The sequence below is a fragment of the Neofelis nebulosa genome, chromosome 14 (assembly GCF_028018385.1).
Source record: "Neofelis nebulosa isolate mNeoNeb1 chromosome 14, mNeoNeb1.pri, whole genome shotgun sequence".
NCBI lineage: Eukaryota > Metazoa > Chordata > Mammalia > Carnivora > Felidae > Neofelis > Neofelis nebulosa.
Genome location: NC_080795.1, coordinates 22,646,649 through 22,673,999, shown reverse-complemented (window position 1 = coordinate 22,673,999; position 27,351 = coordinate 22,646,649). Strand labels below are relative to the sequence as shown.

Here is a 27,351-nt window from a genome sequence, read left to right as displayed (position 1 = left end):
CTGGGTTGAATAGTGCTCTCCTGGGGTGCCTGAGTGGCTCAGTCGGTTGGGCATCTGACTCTTGGTTTCGGCTCAGGTCATGATCTCGCAGCTTTGTGGGTTTCAGCCCCGCATTGGGCTCTGTGCTGGCAGTGCGGGGGCCTGCTCAGGATTCCCTTTCTCTGCCCCTCCCCCACTTGCACTGTTTCTCTCTCCAAATAAATAAATAAACTTAAAAAAAAAAAAAGAATCGTGCTCTCCTCTCCTAAATTCATGCACACCCAGAACCTCAGAATGTGACCTTATTCACAGATGCAATTAGGTAAGGTGGAGTCATAACCAATTAGAATGGGCCCTACATCCGATGACTATTGTCCCTATAAGGAGGCCATGAGAGATACAGAAAGACACACAAAGGGAAGACGGCTATGTGACAGTGGAGGCAGAAACTGGAGTGGTATGGCTGCAAGGAATCCCAAGAATTGATAGCAACCACCAGAAGCTAGGACAAGGTAAGGAAGGGTTCCTCTGTAGAGCCTCTGGAGGCAGCACAGCTCTGCCCACACACCTTGATTGTAGACTTCCAGCCTCCAGAGCTGTCACAGAATACATTTCTGTTGTTCTGAGCCATCCAGTTTGTGGTATTTTGTCACCCAAACGCTAGGAAACTAGAATAGTCACGTTGTGTTCTTCAATGAGAGGGTCCAATCTTTAGTGTTAGAGCTGAGAATGCTTTTTTTTTATTATTGAAAAAGAACTTTTTAAAAATATATATTTGTTTTTGAGAGAGAGAGAGAGAGAGAGAGAGCAAGAGCAGGGGAGGGGCAGAGAGAGAGGCAGACACGGAATCTAAAGCAGGCTCCAGGCTCTGAGCTGTCAGCATAGAGCCTCACGTGGGGCTCAAACTCACAAACCGTCAGATCATGACCTGAGCCGAAGTTAGACACTCAACTGACTGAGCCACCCAGAGCTGAGAACACTTAAAGCCATTCCATATATTCCTTTCAAAAGTGGACTTGATGTTATTTGCAAAGGAGAGGAAAATCAAAGAGGTTTGGAACCTTAGCAGGAAAAACAGTTTAATTGGGAGAAACTAAGTTGTATTTACTGTTGGAAGTAAATAGCTAGGATTTGTTAAGTAGGTAATTAACACCTGCATTCTAAATAGCAGCCCATTATAAGTTAGAACATGTGGGTCCAGAAGCTGTGGAAGTCACTTACACCAGCAACATGCAGGAGAAAGATAAATAAGGAAATACTACAAAATAACATTAAAGTGGTAAAGTAGGCAACAAGAAATTTCTCTGATGTTAGGAAATTAAAAAAACCCAATTTTAAAACACTTTCTGTAGTGTTGCTTTATAAAAGTATTGGGGAATTCTCATGCTGCTGTCTAGATAAACCAGTTTTACATAAAAAGCACCAGTAAGTGTACTGTGTATCCCTGTCTCTCTGCTATTTAAGTCCCTGGTAAGCAGGTCCTACCAAAATAGCTACATGTGTACAGCTCCTTTTAAAAATTACTTACTGGGGCGCCTGGGTGGCGCAGTCGGTTAAGCGTCCGACTTCAGCCAGGTCACGATCTCGCGGTCCGTGAGTTCGAGCCCCGCGTCGGGCTCTGGGCCGATGGCTCGGAGCCTGGAGCCTGTTTCCGATTCTGTGTCTCCCTCTCTCTCTGCCCCTCCCCCGTTCATGCTCTGTCTCTCTCTGTCCCAAAAATAAATAAAAAATGTTGAAAAAAAAAAAATTAAAAAAAAAATAAATAAATAAATAAAAATTACTTACTTACTTTATCTATTTAAAGTAAGCTCTATCATCTGTATCTATCTATCTATCTATCTATCTATCTATCTATCTATCTATCATCTGTATCTATCTATCTATCTATCTATCTATCTATCTATCTATCTATCTATCATCTATCTACCTATCTAAAGGAAGCTCTACCCCCAAATGGGGCTCAAACTCACAACCCTGAGATCAAGAGCTACAGGCTCTACCTACTGAGTAAGCCAGGCACCCATGTACAGCTCCTCTGAATAGCATTTTTCAAACTGAGTAGCAACCCCTTTGTGGATCATAAATCAGTTCTTTGACTCATAACCAGCAATTTTTTTTTAAGGTTTAAAAACTTTTTTTTAAGTTTATTTACTTTTGAGAGAGAGAGAGAGAGAGAGAGAGTGAGCAAGCGAGGTGGGCGGGGGGGGGGGGGGGCAGAGAGACAGGGAGAGAGAATCCCAAGCAGGCTCTGTGCTGTCAGCATGGAGCCCGACGTGGGGCTCGAACTCACAAACTGTGAGATCATGACCTGAGCTGAAACCAAGAGTTGGATGCTTAACCGACTGACTGAGTCGCCCATGTGCCCTTTATTACCAGCACTTTTTAAAAAAAGTGAAATAGCTGAAAATACAACAGAGAATATCAGGAAGGGTGAGTAATGTTTTATAGAGTGTTTTGTTGACCCATAATTCCTACCCCTATATAATGGTAACAATAATAATAGTTACTAAATTATACTTATTACTTTATTTTGATGACCTATATGAAGCTGACATGATCCTAATGTTTCCCAAGCTGAGCTTTAGATAATTTTTATCAATGGGAGAGAAGGAAGGCTACTTTCTCCACCTCCCAAAAAGGACAAACCCTTAGTCTTTCTTTTTTTTTTTTATAATTTTTTTAAATCTTTATTATTTTTCAGAGAGACAGCGTGTGAGCAGGGGAGGAGCAGAGAGAGAGGGAGACACAGAATCAGAAGCAGGCTCCAGGCCCTGAGCTGTCAGCACAGAGCCCAACACGGGGCTCGAACTCACGAACTGTGAGATCGTGACCTGAGCCGAAGTCGGACACTCAATCAACTGAGCCACCCAGGCACCCCAAACTCTTTCAATATTACTTTGTGACTTAGGACTTCGATGAGTTATCTATATATAGCTTCTGTATTATATTCATAATAGCCCTTTCTTAATTCTGACAATTAGATTTCTGGCCTTTTATTTACCACTTTTTGTGTTTCTTTTGCTATCTGGGTTTTAAATGGATCCAGGTGGTTTACTTCATAATATTTTCTACGATAAAGCTGGAGTGATAAATTTTCACTAATAACTAGTAAATCCATTTGTAAACTGTTGTTACAAAGTTCATAAGGTTATACACCTCTGTTGTAAGGACCTGTCATATAGTAAATCATGCCTGGTGATTATTGCCATTTGGGGACATTTTTTATTAACCTCTGAATTAAATAATTCAAAATTGAATAAAAGTTGGTATTATTGACACAGACCATTGATTTATATTGGTTTCTAAATATCATGTGGGTTTTTCAGTTATATGATTTGTCTCAAAATAAAAGGCCCAATTTTTGATTAGGTAAAGATTTATCCCATAAGAGTTACATATGACTTACATAGTTAATATTAAAATAGTTGATTCCATCATTTTAAACTACAACCTTAGTTTATAGGTCACGTTTTGGATTCAAATCCCAGTTCTGTCACTCATACAACTATGAGGCATCCACTCTTCAGGTAACAGAGCTGATAAGATCAAGATTAGAGCCTAAATATATACAGCATCCAGTAGGTCCTTATTTAACAGTGGCTATTGTTTTGTATATATTCAACAGATAGTTTACAGATGAAGACTTATGTCTATAGTGATTCCTGGTTAGCAATGCAAAATTCAACCACCCAGATATCTACATATAAAAATATACTGATTATAGGGGCGCCTGGGTGGCGCAGTCGGTTAAGCGTCCGACTTCAGCCAGGTCACGATCTCGCGGTCCGTGAGTTCGAGCCCCGCGTCAGGCTCTGGGCTGATGGCTCGGAGGCTGGAGCCTGTTTCCGATTCTGTGTCTCCCTCTCTCTCCGCCCCTCCCCCATTCATGCTCTGTCTCTCTCTGTCCCAATAATAAATAAAAAACGTTGAAAAAAAAATTTAAAAATATACTGATTATATAATGACAAATGTTCAGATCTGTTTCATCTACAGCCTAAACATCCTCATGTCTGAATTTCTTATTTTTTAGGTAGAAGTTTGTCAGTTGTTGACTTACACATAGTCACCCTGTCACAGCCTCTGGCCATGGCTCATTTCCTACAGCTTGTAAAATATTCACCAGTTACAAAGAGAGGTGGAAGGTCAGGTCTAAAGGCTACCACACATCCCTGTCCTTCTCATGGCAGGAAGGAGTGTCTGTTCAGAAGCCTATGTTCTGGGTGATATACGACTATTTTGAATCAGGCTCAGTTTAAATGCCATGGCTTCTAAGATCTTTCTTGATCTCCATAGTGAGGATCACTTCTTTCTTTGGTTTTCAAAATGGCTTTTCTGGAGACTTTGTGTTCTATTGATATGCCTTAAGGGGCCACTGTAGAAAGAGGAGCTAGTGGACAGGGCAATGGGAACCCCATCCTGGTGACTTATGGGGGATGCTGTCCTTCCATATGGTGCTGAAGACACACAGATATGTGAAGAGGTGGACATTTTTCATAGAACGACCTTAATTTCATGGTGTAACATATGCACACCTACAAACGCATGCCTTTATATACACAAACAGCTCTATCTCTCCTTTGGAGATGACAATACGGATTAATATTGCCTCCTATGTTTGAGGATGTGCTGGAAAAGACCTACGTGTGACCAAAAGACTTTCCACACTTTTTACTCACAAATAACTGACTATTTTATTTGTGGCCACAGCTGTTGTTCGCAGGGTTGGTTACAGAGGACAGCTTTGTCTTTTAGACTTCTAGGTCTTCTGTGTGCCAGGCCAGTTTAATATATGCCAAAAAGCTAAAATTTGACCTCCCCAAACATGCAGAGGGCATGACTAACACATTATATTAAGATAACACATAAAACTGCAATCCAAAGAGGCCTGGCTGTCACCGGCCAGCTGTACCACATTAAATGGCCTCTAGGAGGCCGGGAGGTTTGGGCTCCAGGCGAGACCGAATCATTGGTTTTCTCATAGTATCAGAGTACCATTTTATGGTTTTGGATCATTTAGATAAACATAATATACAAAATTCATTTTGCCACATTATGTGCAAATTGGCTTAGAATTCCTGAAAAAGCATTTTCTAGGATTTTGTCCAGGTCTGAGTATTCAACCCAAAAATGCCCATTGAAGATGTGTGTTATCTCATCAGATTTTTATTTATGCAAATGCAAATCCAACAAATACCATCTGTGGCCCTTAGGGCTTCTAAATCTTATTTCCTAAGACATTAAGCTGAGTAAAACAGATTCCAAGCTTTATATATAAATAAAAAAGTTAATATAATAAAAATAATCATAAAAACTCACAGTGTCATTCCCACAGCCCCATGCTCTCATTGCATAAATAGATTTTGCTTCTGAGAATCTAAGCAGATAAGAGAACAAAGCACAGACAGATGATGGTGTAGCACTGCCACAAAATACATAACTTTTATGCTGCTTGATCCTTTTGCTTTAAAGTTCTCATCGTAATGATATGGTTGGGAGACTGTCAGGTACCACATCTTTGGCATAAAAACAAAGGACACCAAAACACAATAGAAATGGTTTGAACAGAACTAATTTGCTCTCTGCAAAACCATGATGAGGTAGGTTGAAAATGAGAACATAACTGCCCAACCGTATACTGGCATTCCAGGCTAGCCTGGGAAATGTTGTGGGGCAAGTTTTATTTATCCTGGGTTCTCTTCAGCCTGCTTCCACTTCTCTCCTCTGCACCTTTCACACTCCTGCCTACCCCTCCCTGACTTGTAGCATCAAGTTCTCAGCCTCTTTGGGGCTGCTCAGGGCTTTGAGCAGGGCTCTTAAGGCCCCTTCCTTCCACTGTCCCCGTTCTCTGTAGCAATAATCTGTCCAGCAGCCTTTAACTCTGGCTTGTGTTCTACTAACCTGATGGCACTATGAGAGCTGGATTGTATCCTGACCCAAAGGAATATATCCTCATCGTAGAATTTCAGGCAATGGAGATGTTTTTGATTTCTAGAATCTTTTAAGTTATACCACAAAACATTCACCTATGATGCCTAATTATAAGGCTGATATTATTGGAGAAGTGTATTCTGGTACAAGGAGTCATCATTCTTTTAAAAAATTTACCACTTAAATAAATGGTATATAATGCTTTTTTTCTCTCCTAGTCTCAACCCCATTGGCAGAATAAAAATTCTGCTTGAACTGGACCTAGATACTTGCTTTTATTCACGTGACATACACTTACCAATTAAGGACATTTTAAATAGAGTTGACCTATTGATTAGATCTCAGGTTTTGAACTCTGGAATTTATTCTTTGTTTTTAATAAAATGACCATATACTCATTTCAGGATAGTATAAATAAATTCCCTCTTATTTCCATTGTCTGTTTTTGGCTTTTTTATCTGAACAATATAATAAGGGTGATATCTCACATATTAATGACTGCTTTTAGCCAACTGATTATAGTATTTACTCTCTTCCACTGGAAGTATATTTGGTGCTAACTTCAACCTTTTGATTCTTGGTGTCTCTTAGCCATAGACGGGTTTATCTCATTTTATTCACTCTCTAAACACTTCAATCATTTCTCAATTTCAGTAATCATCGAAAAAGTTTCACAAGGAAAATTTTCCTTCTTAGCTGAATGATTTATTGCTTTTCATGTCTAGAAACTTCCTTTATAATGAACAGTCTTTATATTGTGTATATATATATAATTGTATAATATATATATATTATATAATTATATATATATACTATATATACTATATATATATTGTATATTGAACTAACCTTCTACAAAAGCACATGGGAGGGAAAGTGATTTCAAATTACCCCCTAATATAATCACTTAATATAATTTCTTTGCACCAGGTTTCAGGGGGTTCACAAGATTTCAGACTCTTGCCATAGATCTCCTGATTTAGAAATAGATTCCTGAGACTAGTTATAAAGTCTCTAACTTCCCAGGTGATATTTCCACCTGCATATCCACTGGTCCATCTTGGTTGAAAAAGGAAGCTCTTGATGTCACCCTCCACCCCACCTACCTGCAGCAAATCCCTCTTGATTTTTTTCTATTTCTATCAGTATGGCTTTTATTTCATTTTTCGAACCCGGGAGTTAAAGTACTTCCCCCCAGTTCTAATATTGTACTTCTGTGTCTATGTTTATGTACAGCTCTTCTTCCTCAAGTTCCACACCCAAGTCCTCAAGTTCTATTCATTCATCCCATTTTTCCAATCCATCTCTTCTTTCCCCTTCCCAGCCCCTTAATTTTTCCTTCCTAAACAATTTCACTAACCTTCCAATTGTTTCAACTACCTCCTGCATTGCCTATTTTCCGTCTGGGGATGAAATAGATGTGAGGGAAGAAGGAGTTCAAAGAATACAGGATGCTTTCCTCGCTCTTATCTTTTTCACGCTGCCAGTGGATTTTTTCCTATGGTCTTAGAGATCAGTCATCTGTCTCATCTCTCCCTCTGGATTACAACTTCTCAATGGTCGCGACAGATCTGACTGAAATTTGTTTTCTTTAGAGTTCGAAACATAATGCTTATACTCAGGTGCTCAATAAACACAATTTAACCAGTAATTAATCTAGTTAATAGTATTCACGAATTTATTTTTAATAGTTAGTGGTACATCTCAATAATTGGCTATATTCTCAATGTCAATATACACATTTCTCATTAACTTGTTTTCAATTCTCTCATCTCCCCCATGAAACTACCGTGCTTGGATCACTGGGTGCCTTAATCACTTTTGTATCGTTCAATTGCACTTTCAGGTAGGCAACTTCTCTTACTTTAACTCCAAATTCCACATTGAAACTAAAACAAAGCAAAATAAACTATTACATCCCAACAACCCAACTGAGGACTATTTCTCCTAAAGCCATCAAGACTTTTCAATTATATACATGGTTATTGCTAGGAAGTTTAGAAGGTTAACGGAATGCAAAGTGTTTTAACTAATGGAACCAAAGCAAAAGAGGAGTGATAATCCCATCTCCCTACGAAGTTTTCTCCTCTCCTAAACTTCATTTTCCTCCATCCATTTAGTTTTTCTAAACTCCTTCTCTTAGGAAAAAGAAAAGTACACTGTTCAGGGGCACCTGGGTGGCTCCGTTGGTTGAACATCCAACTCTTCATTTGGGCTCCATTCATGATCCCAGGGTCGTGGGATTGAGCCTGCATCAGGTTCCGTGCTGAGAGTGGAGCCTGCTTAAGATTCTATCTCTGTGCCCCTTTCCCCCGCTCACGCACTCTCTCTAAAATAAACAAAAAAATCAAAAAAAGAAAAGTACACTTAAAAACATTTTTAATAAATGCTTTTTAAAGTTTATATATTTATTATGAGAGAGAGAAAGTGCCCACAAGCTGGGGAGGGGCAGAGAGGGAGGGAGAGAGAAAGAATCCCAAGCAGGCTCCACACTGTCAGTATAGTGCTTGATGCGAGGCTTGATCTCACGACCATGAGATCATGACCTAAGCCGAAATCAAGAGCCGGACACTCAACTGACTGAGCCACCCAGGTGCCCCAAGAAAAGTATACTTTTCAAAGTACAGTTGCAACTCCAACCAACTGACATGGTATAGGAAAGAATTCAAATGACCATCCATTCATGAAGTTTTTGAGGGAAGAGTGTCATCTCTGGGGAAGCAAAGTAACATCTGAGTGCCCCAGAGGAGATGAAAATGTCTGATCTTATCAGACCAGGTCAGATTTCTGGGAGCTCCAGACTGGATGAGGAGCTCCTGTCTAGGGCCACCCTGAGATGTCTAGCATGATGGGCATCTTGGCTCCTGCCTTCTGAGATGGGAATGCATTGTGGGACAGGCTGCTCTCTCACCTATCCTTGGAATGAAAGTATTCAATCAGAGTCTGTTGACTCAAAGTGAGAGTAATGAAAGTCCCAAGGCACCTAGCACCCAGCCTGGTGTTTGCCTCCCCCAGACAGAGCTGATTGATGTAGGATCCTAAAAAGTAGCTTGGTATTCCTATAAGGGACAATAGAGATGCTGTGCTTGAGTCATTACATAACTAGTTGGATACATCTGATTTTTTTCCTTTTAAAGTGTAATATCTTGACGGGAAGATTCGGTTAATACCCAATACATTTCAAATAATAATGAGAATTGCTGTCATTCATAAAATAAATGATAGAAATCTATGAAGTGAGGCTTGTTCTCACCAGTAGGTGTCTCTGTTCCATCACACTGTCCAGCAAACTCCCCTAGGTTTCCCCTGGAAATACAGACGTTACATAAAAGGTATCTTTTCTTTAGAAATGGTATACTTTAAAGAGAAGATATAAGATGACTTCTCTTTTTATTTATATTCACTGTAATTCTGAGTTTGGCCTTTCTTTGCAGCACTGGTTGCCGATAACGTCGGAGAGCATTTTCAAGATAAACCCCCTTTTCACTTTTTGGTACTTAGATTAGCTTTGTTGCTAGGCTTCATCTCACTTGAATCAGTGGTGCATTTCTGAGCAAAACAGCAATAACTAAGTTTCTAGGTATGTGAGGCTGCTCAAAAGGTCAGACTCTTTCTCCTGAACATTTATTTCCTTGCCCATAAAACCAAGCCCTGGGTTGAGCAGCCCCTGGAGCTGTCACAGGTATTAATTATTAAGAGATGGGTTAGGCAGTATAACAGTTTTTAAGTATGTAGCCTCTGAATCCAGACTGTATGGGTCCAAATCCTGGCTCTGCTTCTCATTACTGGATTGATCTTTCAGCTACTCATTCCTTTTGTGCTTCTGTTTCCCCATATTAAAATAATGGTAGTATGAATACTACCTGATAAGTTGTTATAAAGAATAAATATATCTATATAAAGTGGTTAGAACACTGCATGGCATGTAATCGATTACATAAATATCTTTTATGTGTTTAATATATCTATCTTTTATAACAGATATCATATATGTGAAAAATAAAACCTAGTTCCCACTTTGACATAGCTGTACTCAAGGTTAGTGTTGGGCATATGTGCCCCTTCCTGGCGATTGGTCTCTCAAAAAATACGGACGATAGGATAATGCAACTAAATATTGTGGAGGTGTTCCCTGAAGTTGGCTGTTTCAACCAACCCATGTATTTTCATAAGGAAAGAGCCACCAGACACCTTCCATCCGTCACAACCCAGGAAGCTCCTTTGCATGTGGCATTGGGTTTCATGCTTTCAAGCTTTTGTTACAAACACAACTAGAAAAATGGAGAAGTGAGTGATATAAATAGGGACTAAATCAATGGGGGCAATGAGCCACCATGAAGATGCACAAAAATTTGGGTGAAGCTATCCTGATTTTCCAAGCAAGCTGTGATGAGGACATAAACTAATTAGAGGGAGCTGGCTACTAGTGTCAACAAAAGACCTCCATGAATCAACTCATGCCAGTGTCTCAAACACATTTTAAGTAGACCCTATTATCATCCTTAGTTTACGGAGGGGAGGAGGAAAGACCCAATGGCTAAAGGCCATGCACAGTGCTAAATATCTGACATACGTTAATTCATGTTGTCCTCGCCACCACAACTGTCCTCAGCTGATATGACTGTTGTCCTGGTTATACCAAGTGGGAAACCGAGGCACAGAGGGATTCACGAGTTGCCCATAGCTGGTAAGCAGCAGAGCCAGGATTTGAACCCAGCCAGTGTGGCTCTAGGGAGGGCTCTGCTAAGGAGGGAATTAGTGCAGCAGTTCTCAAACCTGAGGTGGCCCAGTGAGAATCACCTGTGGGAACTTATCCCATTGAGAGGACACTCAAAACTGAAGACTCCTGTGGCTGCCTGGAAAACCCTGGCTGTGTGGGCGGTGTTGACTCACGAGAAGGGTTCTGCTCCAGCGTGGCTAGTGATGCCTCAGCACTCGTGTCTAAAAATGAATCTCTGGGTTCCTCAGTCGCCTTGTCTGTTAAATGCTATTTGCAGGTAAACGGCTTTGAGTGGTCTGTATGTGTGCATGTATGAATGTATGCACCTGTGTATGAGTGAAAGCGTGTGCCTCTGTGTGCGTATGTGTCTGGAGGGAATTAAGTTGGTTTGCTCTGAGGGTAAAGGCCATAACACAGATCACATACAACGTCCACACGAGGACAAATCCTGAGTGCAAATGCCGGATCTGTGTGTTCTTCATGTTAGTGTCGCTGGGGAGGCAAGGCTGGTTTTGAATCCACAAAAGTTACCGAGAAGACCCTGAAATGGGGCCTAGAGATGTAGGCTGTTGTCAGAGTTTCTGCTCAATAGAGACCGTATAATGCTCTAAATGGAAAATGAATTCTCCCAGTGAATACGCAAGCAGTGCAGAAAACTGCTACTCATTCTACATCCAGTTTAATTCCTTTTCAAAAAAGCCTTGAGAACAGAATAAACACATTATGCTTGGATGGTGTACTCAAGAAGTCTCCTCTATAGGAAATGACTTTAGAATTATTATTTTCCCTTTCCTTTGCCAGCGCCTGACAATGCATGATAAAAACCTAGAATGGGGCATCCACGTCCAGACCCTGAGGATCTTTTTGTTACACACTGAACCAGAGCCCGAGGCAAAATCAAGTTTCTATAGTCAGAAAACATTTTTAACTTTCTCTTATGTCCCTGCCCTGAGCTGTTTTTAATAAAAAGTGTTCACAAATTAATTAAAAAATAAATAAATAAAACCACTGAGAGCTCAAAGTTAAAAAAAAAAAAAGTGTTCACATACTAAATAGTGATCCATATCTACCCACTTCTCTCAAGCTCCTGACATCTTGCTTTTTGGTCCCTGCCCTTCTACTGAAACTGTTGTCTCAGGGGTCACTGATCCTACTTTGTCCCAGAATTCAGTGTCACTTTACAGCCCTTACCTTTCTTTTTAAAAAATATTTTATTTTTGAGAGAGAGAGAGAGAGAGAGAGAGAGAGAGAACGAGAGAACACACAAGAGTGGGGGATGGGAAGAGAGAGAGGGAGACACAGAATCCAAAACAGGCTCCAGGCTCTGAGATGTCAGCATGGAGCCTGAGGCGGGGCTTGAAACACAAACCATGAGATCATGACCTGAGCCGAAGTCGAAGGCTTAACTGAGTCACCCAGGCATCCTGAGCCCTTAATTTTCTTGACCCATTGGTAGGATTTTACTCTACTGACCATTTCCATTCTTGAAACCTTCTCTTCCCTTGGTTTCCATGATGTTATGGTACTCTCTTCCTATTCCTCTTACCTCCCTGGCTACTTCTCAGTCTTGGCTGTCTCTGTCCTTTATGTAGCCCTTCAGGGTTGATGTTCTCTCCTCTCCTCTCACCTACTCTTTCCTCTTCTCAACATCTCTTTCAGTGGTTCCAAACATCTCAACACTGGTAGTTCTCAAGCCTACATTTCTAGGGTAGATGATCCTCCTACTACAGCCACCACCATTAAAGATTTATTGAGGTTAAGTGCTTTACGAGCGCTATTTCAACTATTTCTCCCTATTTTCTGTGAAGGAGGTTATGTTATTGCCCTGGTTTCTGATGAAGAAAGAGGTTTAATAACTTAATGCCCGAACTCGCACACCTCATAAGTGTGGGTCTCCCCCCGACTCAAAGGCCCCTGTCACTATGGACTATGCTGCCAACATATGAATAACGATCAGCAAGAGAAGTCACAATGATGAATGAAATCTCTGTCCTTAGTTCCGGGTGTGTGGGTCCAACTGACAACTGAGTATTTTCCCTGGGATGTTCTATGGATACTTTTTGCCCAAACACACCTCAGACTGAATTCGTCTCTCCTCTGTCACCTCAAGCTATTCCTTTTCTGTGTGTCATGGCACAGCGCCAGGCCCCAACATCTAGAAGTGAGGCCAGCATCCCCGATACCTCTCTTCCTCCTTTCTCACCCATCAGTACCCAAAGCCTAAGAATCAACCTCTTAAATATCTCTCATATACATCCATTGCTCTTCACCCCTTTTGCCCCTCCCTGAGCGCGTCACTGTCATTTCTTGCCCAGATTGATGCCTCAGCCTCAGTACTGTCTTTTCTCCCCAGGTCTGGCTCCTATGGAGTGTATTATCCACACTGTAACCAATCAGCTTTCTGAAATGCAGAGCCCATCTTCCCATTGCTCTCACCGAGACACTCAATCCCTGCCATGGATTAGAAGGCACTGTGTGCCCTTCTTCCTGCCTAAGTCTTCAGGCTTTCCCTCACCTCCTGCCCCCTTTGCTGCCCCACCCCCACCTCGTCTCCTGCACCCCATGCTCTAGAATTCCTCTCATTCCCTCTCTGTGTTGTGTTCTCTCTTGTTATGGGTCTGTGCACATGGTAGTCCCTTTGCCTGGAATGTCCTTCTGCTTCTCCACCGAGGAACTCCTCTTGGCGTTCAGTTTGCAACTTCGATCACATGTTCTTTGGAACCGTGTATCCCCTGGGACTAGGCTGGGTGCTACTCTCTTATATGTCACAGCACTCTGTGCCTTTCCTATCAGGACACTTACCACACTGAGCCACACGTGCTCATTTGCTGTTTTGCTCATTAGTCCCTAAGCTTTGCAAGGACAGTGGCCATAACCATGTCCATCTTTCTACCCTTCTATCCCCACTGCCTGGTATATGGCCAATGATTTATAAATACTGGTAGACTGTCTGTCTGGCTAAACCCGGATTTTCAACCTTCCCAAAAACTGTCTGAGAAATGGCCAGGAAGAAACATAGCAAATTGTCATTTGGCCGATACTGCCCCAGCTGTCAAATCCAAGTCTGGATTAGCCCCTGGTTCAAGGACATTTTTTTTGCTATGTGGATCCCCTGGGTCAGGAAGTTTTTACAAACCAGGTCTTACTCTCTCTATAGCAGGGGATTCATCTTTTGGAGGATACCCCTTGCACAGCATACTAATCTAAGAAAGTATAGGGATGTCTGAGATACTGTGACTCAACCCCTCTGTTCCTGCTGTTCTGCAGCTGTTGCTCTTGTGTAACAACCCCTCTTCATCCATGACTGAGCCACTGCAGCCCCTCCCTGGTTGTCCCTGCCTACTGACTCCCCCTTTCCCTGGCTGCTCTCCAGCCTACCACCTTTGGGAGCTTCCTGAAGCGCTAACTTAATCATTGTTGTTTCAACATCTTTGTTGGCTTCTCATTGCCTGTAAGATCATGTTGAAGCACCATAACAAGGCTGTTTTTAATTTTACTCCAAACCCATTTTTTTCCATGCCCCGCTAGACTTATTCCCCTATGATACGCTACGAGCTCTTGGAAGAGAAACTATGCTTCATTTATCAATCCGTCCATTCGTTCCCCACCAATCATTTCACCAAGTAATGGAGCATTACTGTGTGCCAGGCACTAGAATAAACTGGTGAGAAAAATCAGACATGATTCCTGTCCTCAGGTCGCGAGACAGGCATTAGTAAAATAATCGGTAAATGAGTTTATTTACAAACATGTTTTATGAAGGAAAGGCTGAGGTTCTATACAACAAAGAAGACTGACCTAGGCTGGGGATCAGAGGTGCTTCTCTGAGGAAGTGATGGTTAATATGAAGGATAAAGAAGAGTTAGGTAAGTGTAGAATGGGGAGAAAAATTTATACTCCTTCACCTTGCAAAGTTTTCCCTCAGTGCATGACACAGAAAGGGGGCTCAATAAATACCTGCTGAATGATCAGGAATGGTGGGGGAAAAAAATCACTTGAGGAAAAGTCAATTTAGACGTTATGATGGAGGAGGACTTTAAACCAACTATGCTGGGAGTTTCTAGGATGTGCCGGAAGAGAGATGCACACAGTCTTTGTTCAAGCGGAGGATGACAGTCTCTGTAGACAGGTGTACAGGTACCAGTGTCTTAGGAGGCCGGGAAAAATTACTTCTCTATCTCAAGTAGGAAGGAAAAAATGAATTGGAAGTTAAATGTAAGAACTGATTAAGTCAGGATGTAAACCGTATCACATAACATTCAGCAGGTACCAAAGCTAAACTTTGTCCATTGGGTTCACAGACCCTCACAGTAGGGAGGCCATCCCCACCACCAGGACCTAAATTACTAAATACGGTGGGTAGCAGGTAGACAGAGTTACTGACACTTTCAGGCCCTACCTTTGGCACATTCTGACTTTGGAGTCTTTTAAACACAGCTTTAATTTCCATTTCCAAATATTTTTGTGTTCAGAGAATCCAGATGGGTCCCTGTATTTCTCCAGGTCAAATTCTTCTACGTTTTCATGAAGTCTTTAGTCAAGAACTTCAAGTAGGCTCTGTTCTACTGGGCATATTGTATACCTTGGAGTGACTTTGTCAATCTATTATCTACTTTGCATAATGTCCAGCTTTCTTTGGTAAAAATTATAATTTTAAATAGCTTATGAAGATTGCAGGCTAGTTTTATTTATTGAGGACACTTAATGGTTGGTTAATTCTTTGTAAATAAAAGTAGCAAGGAACACATACTTATCAGCAAGTACCTATTTTTACTTCTAAGCAAACAAACATTGATTTGCTTCTCTGCAATTAATAGACGCAATCTTATGGTGGTGCTGATTGGACCACACCGAGGGTTAGAATATGAGGAGATACATCTTTGTAATGATAGATACCCACAGTCATAATTGCCCCGTGCGTCCTTCAAGGACAGGTAATATGAGGTCACAACTGGTAGCTCTGATGGCAAAAGTGTGATATTTATAAAGGAAAACTTAACATTAATTGGAAAGCAATCAAATGACAAGGCAGTCTTTGCTGTCTGGAAGGATATATTTTAAAAAGTCAAAACATTGAGTCACTCTCTTACAATGCAATTCTCTATTTTGGCTCCACCTTGTTAATTTGCAAACCGGCTTCTTCTACTCTAACAGAGGAAAAGATTTTTACATAAAATCACCTAAGCAGCTTTCTTTCACTATACGGTTTAAATTCTACAGGGGACTGTTTAAACTCTTTGTAAACCACTGAGTGTTTTTGCTGTAAAGAAACTGAAACAAAGAACTTTTCCCACATTTTAAAATTATCTTGTTTAATTTTACCCAATACTAGGACTAATGCAGATGATCCAAGTCTCTCCCTGGAAATGTTTGAGATACTAGCTAAACTTGTAAGATCTAGAGAGGAAGATAAAGCAAAAGGTTCATTGGCTTCTTAAAATGTGAGGCTTAGATTAACAACTGTAGAAAGCTTAAGAAAATAAGGTATCAGAAATAATTTTTTTTAATGGAGAATAAAGTGCAAAAGGCATAATGCCGGGTTCTCACTTTGCTTTGTCTTTTTCCCCCTCCCCTAAAACTTCCTTAGACACAGTGCACAGTTTTACTTATATGCAGAACTGAACCCTAAGGTGTTCATGTGCAAATGAAGGTGGCAGCCCCAGGGCTGCCTGACAACTTAACAAAAACATCGAGAAGAAGAAGACAGAAAATTGAATACTGGCTTGCTTTTGATGATAGAAGCCAAAGGTCTTGTTTAGGGTTAATCCTATGGATTTGGCCTGGAGTTAGGTGTCCCTACTATGGGCAGTGGCCCTATGGGATTCTACACTCCTTCACTGGCACTCTTGATTTGCATCTCAAATAGCATATTAATTCCTGATGGTCTGGTGGCTTTGCCGAGCACAGTATGTCGGAGGAATTGTGGACTGAGCTGGATAATCAATCTCTCAAGCCTCTTAGTGGGTTCAGGGTTCAAGCAGGGGCCTTTGCAACAGACAGGCATCTGACTGATGGCCCTTTGCTAGGATCAAGCCTGTGTCACACGTAGAACAGTTGAAATGTTCTACTTCTTGGTGGACAGTCAGCGGCATTGCTGTGTGTGTGCTCTCAAGTTATCAGAAGCAAGTGTCCCCAGCACAGGACTGCAGTCAGCTGCCCTGAGCAGCCCCTCCACTCTGCACACGTTGTCACTCCTCTTTTGCTGAAAGCTGTCTTCCTTGTAAAAAAAAAAATGCCTCACATCATTAAAATTCACAATTTTCTAATTTGCCTATCATTTTAGCATCTTCCCTTAGGTCCTGAGCTTTACTTTTATTTTCTGCAATTACACTTCCAAGCGTCTCTACGTTCCATCTGAATGGCTAAAGTGAGGTAGAGAACTGCAGGATCCAGTTAATTGGGAATCTTTTAGGTGGCCAGCCTGGAGGAAAGAATGGGAGGAGAGAATCCTCAATAAAGCTCTGTGAATTCAGCCTAAGAGCGCATTTTATCAGTCTGCCGTGAGCTTTAAAAATATTCAGTTATCTTTGTTTTCAAAGGCTAAGCTTAACTTGCAGAAGTTTTTGAGAAACTTTTAAAGACATTGGTTCTTTTTCCATTTAAATACACTATCTGATATAACTGGAGTCAGAATCCTGTTGAAAGTGAGGTTGATACCTGGTAGGTATTTCATGGCTGAAAGACAATCATGAGTGGTTCTCCAGATCTTGTGGAAGATTTCAGTTGTTGCTGCCTCCCATCCATCCATCCACCCACCCACCCTTCCAAACACCCACCCAGTGTTTATCTCTGTGTAAGGTACAAGGAATACAAAGTGAATAGGACAAGGTTCCTAGCTGCTGTGTTCTGGTGACAGAAAAGAGGGAGGAAGGAAAAGAGGGAGGAAGGGAGAGGAGGTCGGGGGAGACATCTGAGCAAAGGATTACAGTACAATGTGATAAATTTTCAAGTATAAGTTCACATAAAGTGTTATGAGGATATCAACGAAGAAGTCCTTATTATTTTTTTAAAATACCAAAGCTACTTAGAAGCAACCAGCTAAGCTAATTTAATGTGTATCTTTGTTTCTTTCTCTTGTCTAATTGTTAAGGTATACGGAATACAAAGTGATCTTTGAAATGTCTAAGATTGTTTCAAGGTGAAGAAAAACAGGGAGAAGTTAATATTAAACAGAAAGGGAATAAGCCACTTTGGATAACTAAATTGCAAGAGTCTAAACCTATTTATACACACTTAAAAGTAGCATTGTGTTGTGCGTCTTAGTAATGCTACCCATTCTCACCTGTAAGCACACTGACACTGAATAAAAATAATTGGCAATATGGCCAACTTCTGTATACAAGAGCAAATCATGTAGATAAAAATAGAAAGAGCTGAAAATAGAGTAAAGATGGTATAAAAATGAGAAATGGAAATATTTCAAGTACTCTGTACTTCTGAACACCTTTTTTTTTTTTAAATGTTTTTATTTATTTTTGAGACAGAGAGAGACAGAGCATGAGCAGGGGAGGGGCAGAGACGGGGGGAGACACAGAATCCGAAGCAGACTCCAGGCTCTGAGCTGTCAGCCCAGAGCCTAACGTGGGGCTCAAACTCACGGACTGAGATCATGACCTGAGCTGAAGTCGGACGCTCAACCAACTGAGCCACCCAGGCGCCCCACTTCTGAACACCTTTAAAAAATAACCTAGAAATCTATTTTTACTTATACTACTCACATGGGATTTGGCCTGCTTTGGACTGTGATTATTTGTTTATATTTCCATGTGTTTTTATCTCCCCTATTGGTGTGTAATTTCCTCAAGGGCAAAGAGCCATATCTTATCCATCCAACCCTTACACAAAATTGTGTTTTGGTTGAATAGAGAAATGTATTTTTCATTGTTAAATCTAGACTAGGTAGAAAGAGAAACATGTTATTTACCTAATCAAGACTGAGGGATTCGGCTTCTCAGATGTCTAGATTTCATGGGGAAGATCATCTTTTCAGAGCCAACTTGTGATTTAGGGTCATGGAATATTTGAGAGATGTTTTCACCATCTTGAATCTCATTCTGTGGCAAGAAAACTGGCATTGTTTCCCTTAAGTAATTTTAAAAGGTTAACTCAAGAGTTTCAATATATACCTTCAAAATAATTTGAAACCAAAAAATTTCAGACTAGATATGTAAATATAAGAAGAATTTTTTTTTTCAACGTTTTTTACTTATTTTTGGGACAGAGAGAGACAGAGCATGAACGGGGGAGGGGCAGAGAGAGAGAGAGGGAGACACAGAATCGGAAACAGGCTCCAGGCTCCGAGCCGTCAGCCCAGAGCCTGACGCGGGGCTCGAACTCACAGACCGCGAGATCGTGACCTGGCTGAAGTCGGACGCTTAACCGACTGCGCCACCCAGGCGCCCCAATAAGAATTTTTACTTTACTTTCCAAGTTACTTCAAATTACATCATCCCAGAAATCTTAATTTCAGAGTTAGAAGGGAATCAAGAGAGTATCCAGAACAATACTTATTTCTGAAGATGAAGGTTCAAGGTAACAGGTAAGGAGTGCAACAATCATACCAAAACTCTGATTTCCCAATTTATCCTTTATACTTCTTTCTACTATACATTTCTTCACAGATAGAGCGAAATAAGATATAGGGAAATAAATATGCCAATTCCCCTTACTAGTCAGCTCTCAAAATCACAGAATAAGTCAGTAATGCCATCCCAAATATTACTGGCAAGTGTCACTAATATCCCTAAACTAGATCGTCTCCCCAAAGCTGGTCTTTTCTACAGCAATTGGGTTTTTCATTTTACAATTATTTTATGAACTTCAGCTGTATGTTAGGCAATAGGCTCTATCAGAGTGAAATGATAATAGACATTTTCTCCACTGATCACATAATTTGGTCAATTCCTGTTGCCGGGGATTTCAAAGCCCCTTCTTTTTTTTTTTATTTAATTTTTTATTTTTTAAAGTTTACATCCAAATTAGTTAGCATATGGTGCAACAATGATTTCAGGAGTAGATTCCTTCATGCCCCCTACCCACGTAGCCCATCCCCCCTCCCACAACCCCTCCAGTGACCCTCTGTTCTCCATATTTAAGAGTCTCTTCTGCTTTGTCCCCCTCCCTGTTTTTATATTATTTTTGTTGCCCTTCCCTTATGTTCATCTGTTTTGTCTCTCAAAGTCCTCATAGGAGTGAAGTCATATGATTTTTGTCTTTCTCTGACTAATTTCACTTAGCGTAATACCCTCCAGTTCCATCCATGTAGTTGCAAATGGCAAGATTTCATTCTTTTTGACTGCCGAGTAATACCCCATTGTATATATATACCATATCTTCTTTATCCATTCATCCATTGATGGACATTTGGACTGTTTCCATACTTTGGCTGTTGGAGATAGCGCTACTATAAACACGGGGGTGCATGTGTCCCTTCGAAACAGCATACCTGTATCCCATGGATAAATGCCTAGTAGTGCAATTGCTGGGTCATAGGGTAGTTCTATTTTAGTGTTTTGAGGAACCTCCATACTGTTTTCCATCAAAGCCCCTTATAAATCTTTTCTCAGCTTCTCAATCTTCTTAACTTCAATTCCCTTCCACTTCCTCTGTCAACTTCCGTGGTCTCACCAGGACCTTGGTGTCACCTGGAACTTCTCCATAGCTGAGATCTCAACTTCTAAAATTGCACACTCTGATCACAGGCTTGCATCCTCCTGGCTTTCCCATTACTCTCCTCCCACAACACCTGTCTTTGACTCTTCATCATGACATTCTGTCCTGTAACGCCTTCCTGGTTGGGCCCTTGTTTAGCTTCACTTCCTTGCCATCTAGCTGAGACTCCATTCTCTTGGCAATACCTCCAATTCGACTGACCCCTTGACTCTCTGCCACTCCAACCCTGCCGCAGATTAATCCAACCATTCATCTTTTTAAAGTCCTATGCTTGGCCTATGCACCACTGCTGAAGAAATGTGCCTGACTGATGCTAGGAGAAACTCAAAAGGCCAGAGTCTAGTTTGAGCCCTGAACCCTCCACACTGCTGAACACTTCTATCCTACCTTGCTGGCTCCTTCCCTGGCTGTTCAGAAACTTCCCCGCTCCCCTCTAGACACCCGTTCCACATCCACCTTTCTCTGTTCACTGATGACCTTGTTTTCTATCTCAACAGAAAATAGAAGCACCAGGCTCCAAGCGTCTGGTTTAGGAATCTGCTTCTCCAACGTCTCATCATCCGCACTTGATCTTCATTGCCGATGGGAATGCAAAATGGTGCAACCTGTATGGAAGGGATTTGGCGGCATCTGGCAAGAGTGCACACACCTGGAATCAGCAAACCCACTTCTAGGAATCTATCTCAAAGATAAAATGGCAAAAACACAAAGTGACCTATGCATGAGGCTATTAATTCTAGCACTGTTTGTAAGAAGAAAAGCTTAGAAACAGCCCAAGTGTCCTTCAGGATCATAAACTATGGCACAGCCACCATGGAGCACCATGCAGCTGGAAAAAAGAAAGGTGGAAGCTTTCCACACAGAAGCTTCCACAGACTATAACCGTGTGATCTTCTGCATTCATTCAGTGGAAAAAGCAAGGCGTAGGAGAAAAGTTACAATATGCTACTTCTGGTATAAAAGTGGTGGCGACGGTAGGGAATCTATATACACATTTGCTTATGTGTGTTTTTTTTTTTAAGCAATGTGTGGCTCTCTGACTCTTACAGTTTTTGGAAACTCTGCTACTGTTTCCTGCCAGTCACTTGCTAAAATGCGCCTGATATTGTCATTCTGCTTGGATACCCTGCCGCACCCTGCTCACTGTGTTGCCAGTGTTGCCCTCTAGCACAAGTCTGTGCGTCTCCCACCAGATTCCAGCTCTCTGTCCTTGCTTGGCTGGCTCTGTGTTCCCACAACCCTCTCTGACCTACCACTTCTAGACGAGAGCAATGCAGAGGGCCGAAACTACAAAATAAATGATGGTTTCAAAAGCAACCTATAGGCATTCAGGACTACTAAACTTACTATGTATATAATGCAACCTAGGGGCATCTGGGTAGCTCAGTTGGTTAAGCGGTTAAACCTTCGACTTCGGCTCAGGTCATGGTCTCTCAGTTCATGAGTTCTGGTCCCGCATCAGGCTCACTGTTCTCAGTGCGGAGCCTGCTTAAGGCTCTGTCTGCACCCCCTAACCCTTCCTCACACTCTCTCACTCTTAAAAAAAAAATGGAAACTGTATATTGTTGTTTCCTGTACTTAAGGACAGAAGTTCTCAGTTAAAGCAAGTGCCCTTCAGTTGGGCAAATCACATTCCTGGAGCAAAAAAGATAAAGTAAGCTGACAGGCTTTCACTTAGAGAAGTGTGTAAATTAAAGTAAGTCTAGAATAAATTTATCAGAAGCCAAGCTCATTGGTACATGTGAAAGAAACCCTTGGAATTCTATTGACTTGGCATAGTGCTGGGTCTATAGTGAATATTCAGGGAATAGTTATTGAATATTTGTTGAATTCAGATAGCTTTTGTAAAGCTGTCTGAAAAGTAATGTTCATTAGCCCATGAAGAAACAACCTCTTAAAATAAATTTCTAGGTAGCTCAGCAAAAGTGGAAAGAAATGTGAAAGAGCAAGGGAAACTTCTGGCTTGGTTTGATAAGAGCCCTGGCTTAATTTCAATACACTTGGTAAGTAGAGTTTAGGCTAATGTTGCTCTGGCCTCCATAATGCAGTCCAGGGAATAACTACTATTCCAGACACAATAGGCGGTCAGCTTTTCAACATCAGTGGTGTTTTTTGCCTATAGTTGTAATCTGTAGACACCTCGGTGGTTACAAAAGACTCCTTAGTTCCCTCCAAATATATTAGTCCTTGTTAGACATGCAAATCTTTTCGAATTCCATAGGGAAATAAATCCCCATTAAAAAAAACCCCAGAATTTGAAGGATGAAACAAAAGACAGGTAAGACAGTTCCCAGAGTCCACATGCTGCTTTCAGAAAGCCCAAGCAATCCTTAAAATTCTAAAGCTATCAGAGGTGACTGCCCTCAAAGCACACAGGGCGCCCTGTGTAAATGTCTAGGGCGCCCCTGTCTTTCCATCATGGTCTGTTATATTCTCTTCTAAGGCACACAAGTCCTCCCATGTCTGAGAATAGGGTGTATCCAAGAAGTCAAATTGCAAATGAAGAATACAATATCAGGGTGAGAATCTCTTTTACTTGATGGGATTTTATATTGATTTCCCATATTTAGGATTTATTTCCAACAGTCATCCTTCCTCCCCAAGCAATAATGATTTCAAAGGAGAGATCAAGACAGTGCAAAGAAGGGAGAATGCTAGAAACAGGAGTTCTGAATTAATGAGTTTGGGAGAAGTAGACAATCAATCTGAATAATTAGGATCAAACCCCAAGCTTTGTTTTTGCATGGCTGTGTAGTTCTGGTCAAGGAGCTAATTTTAAATGATTAGCCACTCCTGTCTTTTAAATAGGTTCTTAAATAAAACACTTAATCTTGATCTATGAGTACATATGCAAAACAAGGAGAGGGGATTGGAATATTCTATGGATGATTTGTGATGAAGATGACTTATACTTTAAACATCTCGGTAGCAGCAAGAGTTGTTTTTCAAAATTTGATGTTTACGTAATTTCTTAAGTTCCCTATTATCCTGCTAAATTGAATGATTTAGGGTGTGGATGCTTTAATTATCCAGTTTTATTATTATCACATTAAACTTTAACATAAATTAGATAAGTTTTTACTTTCACTTGATTTTGCATTGTTTTGTTAGTTTCCTATTATCTGCAGAGTGAAATTTGACAAAAATTTAGAGGGCCACAGTGTTCTAAATATAAGGCATTATATACAGTTAATTAGTGTGGTCTCTGTCCCAATATAGGGGTATGTACAGGAAAGATCAAGGTATTTTCCTATATTGTAATGCTGTAATGAAAAAGTTTGGTCTGGAATTGTCTTCAATTTAGATAATTTGTAAGCACAACCATTCTTATATTTTCCACAAGGCTATTCGATTTCCCAGCAGTCCAGAACAACAACAAAAATATTATTTAAAAATGCCCATTAGGGGTAAATAGATATTGGCAACAAAAGGGAAAAAGAATTTTCTGGCCTTCATGTCTTTATCAGGCTGACAACATGAGTTTCTCTGAATGACTCATATCTTGGCTTTTTCTTTCTAGCAACAGAGCCTGGATCCAGAAGAACCCTCAATTAAGATACTATATCGAAATCAGTCATTTTGAAAAAGTATGGCAAGAAAGAGAATTTCTGACTGTTAAATACAAATGCTTTCTTTTGAAACATTTTCTGCATCACTGGAATTAGTGTCTCTGACCTAATAATTTAGGGCTCAATGGTCTGATACTTTGCAGCTGACAAAATTAGATGTGTTAGGATGAACTTGCTATATTTCCATATATACATATCTGCACAAATGTATAAATACAGAAGTTTCTTCTGTAAGCATGTAGATCCATACATAATTATGAATCTAAAAAGGCTACTTTTTTGATCAACATCTCAGCTATAATAGGATATTTCCTTTATTTTATTCATGAAGTATCATTTAATGTTGACTCTGTGAAAGGTACTGTGGTTGTAGGTGGGTGGACACAAAGGTGAAAGATAGATGTTACATCTGTCCTAAGGGAGGAGAAAATTTAGAGAGAGACAAATGTCAAGTCCACAGCAATTCCCAGAGCAAGGCACGCAGGTGATGGTCTCCTCCCCAAACTGGCTTATGTAACGGACAAACACAGACAGTATCAACTTTCTAGAAGAGGGACCGGCTGACACTTGTCATCAGAGTCGAGCTTATTAAATATCGATGGGCACTTAAGAGGATTTTCTGAGCTAACTTTCTCTTAGTCTGGAACATTCAGCAAAATAAAACGCTGCCAGAGTATAGATTATGCTTCATCATAACGCCTCTCAAAGATCCAAGGAAGTTTACAGAAACTTATTTTAGAAACTTGAAAAAAAACAAAAGCTCTAGGATTTTATGCCCTGCTAATTTTATGAGCAGTAAATGACAACTTAAATGGTTATGAAATATAGACTTTTAAAATTAGGAACAAGATCTATCCTCTAATCAGCAGCCATATTAATTAGCCCAAACATTTTAAAATTTATACAGAAATCATTCAAAAACACTTGGTACCCCGCATTAATTTAGTCAGGCTGTGGGTCATGAGTGCTGGCCCTGAGGATGTTAAGAGCTTTGTTTGTCTTGTCTTCTGCAGAAGGTTCTCTATCACAGGTCTTTTGGACCACGATTTGTGTCCTTTGTGAGAAACTCTCGTTCATCACTCCCATCTTCACTTCTTGCACTTCCTCACTTCCTCCACGATGTAGGGCTTTATTCTACTTACTGCTTTTCTGTTGCTGTGGTAACCATTTACCAACTTAACAAAATGCAAATTTATTATCTGTCGATTCTGTAGTTCAAAAGTTTGAAAGAGGTCTCACTGGGGTAAAATTAGCGTGTTGACAGGGTTGTGTCCCTTTTAGGAGGCTCTAGGGGACAACCCATTTCTTTGCTCGTTCCAGCTTCTCAGGGCCAAGTTCCTTGGATCCTGGCCCCCTCCTCTGTCTTCAAAGCCAGCAACACATGCCTTTCTCCTTTTGTCACAAGTTCCTATGACTCTATTCTGATTCCTTCTTCTACTTTTAAAGACCCTGGTGATTACATGGGGCCCACCTGGATATTCTAGGATAATCTCCCTATTTTAAAGTCAGCTGATTAGTAATCTTAATTCCATTTGCAGCCATAATTGCCTTTTACCATATAACATAACATATTGACATGTGCTAGGAACACAGACATTTCTGGAGTGTCATTTTGCCTATCACATTATTATAGAAGGCTAATAAGTATCATTTTTTTTTGGGAGAGAGAGAGAGAGAGGGAGAGAGGGAGAGAGGGAGAGAGAGAGAGCGAGCACGCAGAGGACAGGCAGAGGGAGAGCAAGAAAGAGAATCTTATTCAGGTTGCACACCTGGTGCAGAGCCGACAGGGAGCTATCTCACGACCATATCAGGACCTGAGCTGAAATCAAGAGTTGGATGCTTAACCCACTGAGCCACCCAGGCACTCAGTATCATTCTTTTGTGCTCACTGATTGCTTCATGACTGTTGGTCCATTTTCCTGACCATTTTCTAAGGGTCTTAGGGGCAAGGCTAGTGGATCACAGGAGTTTTTGCTACCTCACTCATTGTAGTTAAGGGATCTATTGGAACAAAGCACAAAAATGCTTAACCTGAATGTTTACAATACGTCTCAAATGTCCCCCCCTTAAGTCTAGTGTCTATCTGTGCCACCATGACTGACTCCTCACTGAGTGTCCACGAGCTCTAAAACATTTAATGCAAATCTGTTGTAAAGTGAAATTAATACTCTTGAGAGGCAGGATTTCATAAAGTTATAGGAAGTGCTGGAGGCTTGCTTGTAAGGCCACTGTGTAAGGCTACACATGTAAGGCTACCGGCAAATGGGAGTTTAGACCAGACAACATCGAAGCAAGATGAACTGGGAAGGAGAATCCTGCCTCACAGGAGAAGCCCTTGGAAAGACTGGTGAGCGTGTCAAATATGGCCTCTTTATGGTCATGCTGCACGGAGAGAAGTGAAATGAGGAAGTGATGTGATGTCATGCAATTTGACCCGATCAACAGGTAATTTGTTCATTCTTTAAGAATCCGTATACAGTCATAGTGCTAACTTGCACAGTGAAAACTTTCAAAAATGTAAATCCTCTTAAAAATCCTCTTGAAATCCTCCAATGGCTTCCTCTCGCATTTAGAATGACATGCAGACTCCCTGCCTAGGCCTGGAAAGCCCCGCGTGGCCTTGCATCTCATACAAAGATGAGGTCTGTCTGACCTCATCTCCTCCACTCTCCACCTTGATCACCGGCCTCTTGCCAAGCTCCTCCCCACTTTTAGCATTCTCACTGGTCTCTACGCCTGCAGTGCTTGTCCTGCAGACTGCTGCATCTCTGGCTCCTTCTTGTCATTCAGACCTCAGTGAAATGTTACCTCCTTAGTGAGACTTTCGTCATCTCTCTACCCCAACTCGTTTCACTTCCTGGCACGGCGCTATCACAACTCTGAGATTTTTCTTGTTAATTAGATAATTAGCTCCAAGAGAGCAAGGTAGGTGCCAATCTGGCTTACTGCTGTATCCTCTGTGCCCAGAACAGTGCCTGGCAGAGAGAAGGGGCTCAATTACGGGTAACATGCAAGAATGTGCAATTGGGTTTGTACATGACTTTGTTATGGTATCATTTGGGCTGGCACACATCTACGTTCAAAACTGACTTTACAGTGTTGTAGAATTTACTCTGCTCTCTGTGAACGTTTCTAATAAATGTCCGTATAGCAAATCAGTTCAATCAAACTAGCTGGCTTTTAAATTTGTATAATAAACCCCTGGATTAAAAAAAAAAACAACTCATTAGATATTTTGGCATTGTGCAGACATCACCCAAACCTCAACATTTTTTTCTGTGTTATCTGCTAGGTGACCTCCCAAAAGTGAGATAATAATCTGAGGAGGTGCTTTAATCTTAGTTATTTCAGCTATTTTTGGTAATTAATATACACAAAGATTGAATAAGCTGATGCATATATAAAAACCACTTTGCACAGCTTACTTAGTGCTACTATGAAAGGTTGTATGATTAAACTTTAGGTCTCAGGGGCACCTGGGTG

At 40.9% G+C, this 27,351-nt stretch overlaps 1 protein-coding gene and 1 long non-coding RNA gene across 2 annotated transcripts in view; one reads left to right on the top strand and one right to left on the bottom strand.

The window, feature by feature from the left end:
- Positions 1-27,351, bottom strand: part of KCNB2 (potassium voltage-gated channel subfamily B member 2) — a 387,255-nt gene that overhangs the window by 15,875 nt on the left and 344,029 nt on the right. The window lies entirely within an intron of this gene.
- On the top strand, positions 19,095-21,616 carry LOC131495065 (uncharacterized). Its single transcript, XR_009253740.1, has 2 exons — positions 19,095-19,166; positions 20,797-21,616. It is a non-coding gene; the product is annotated as an uncharacterized LOC131495065 (long non-coding RNA).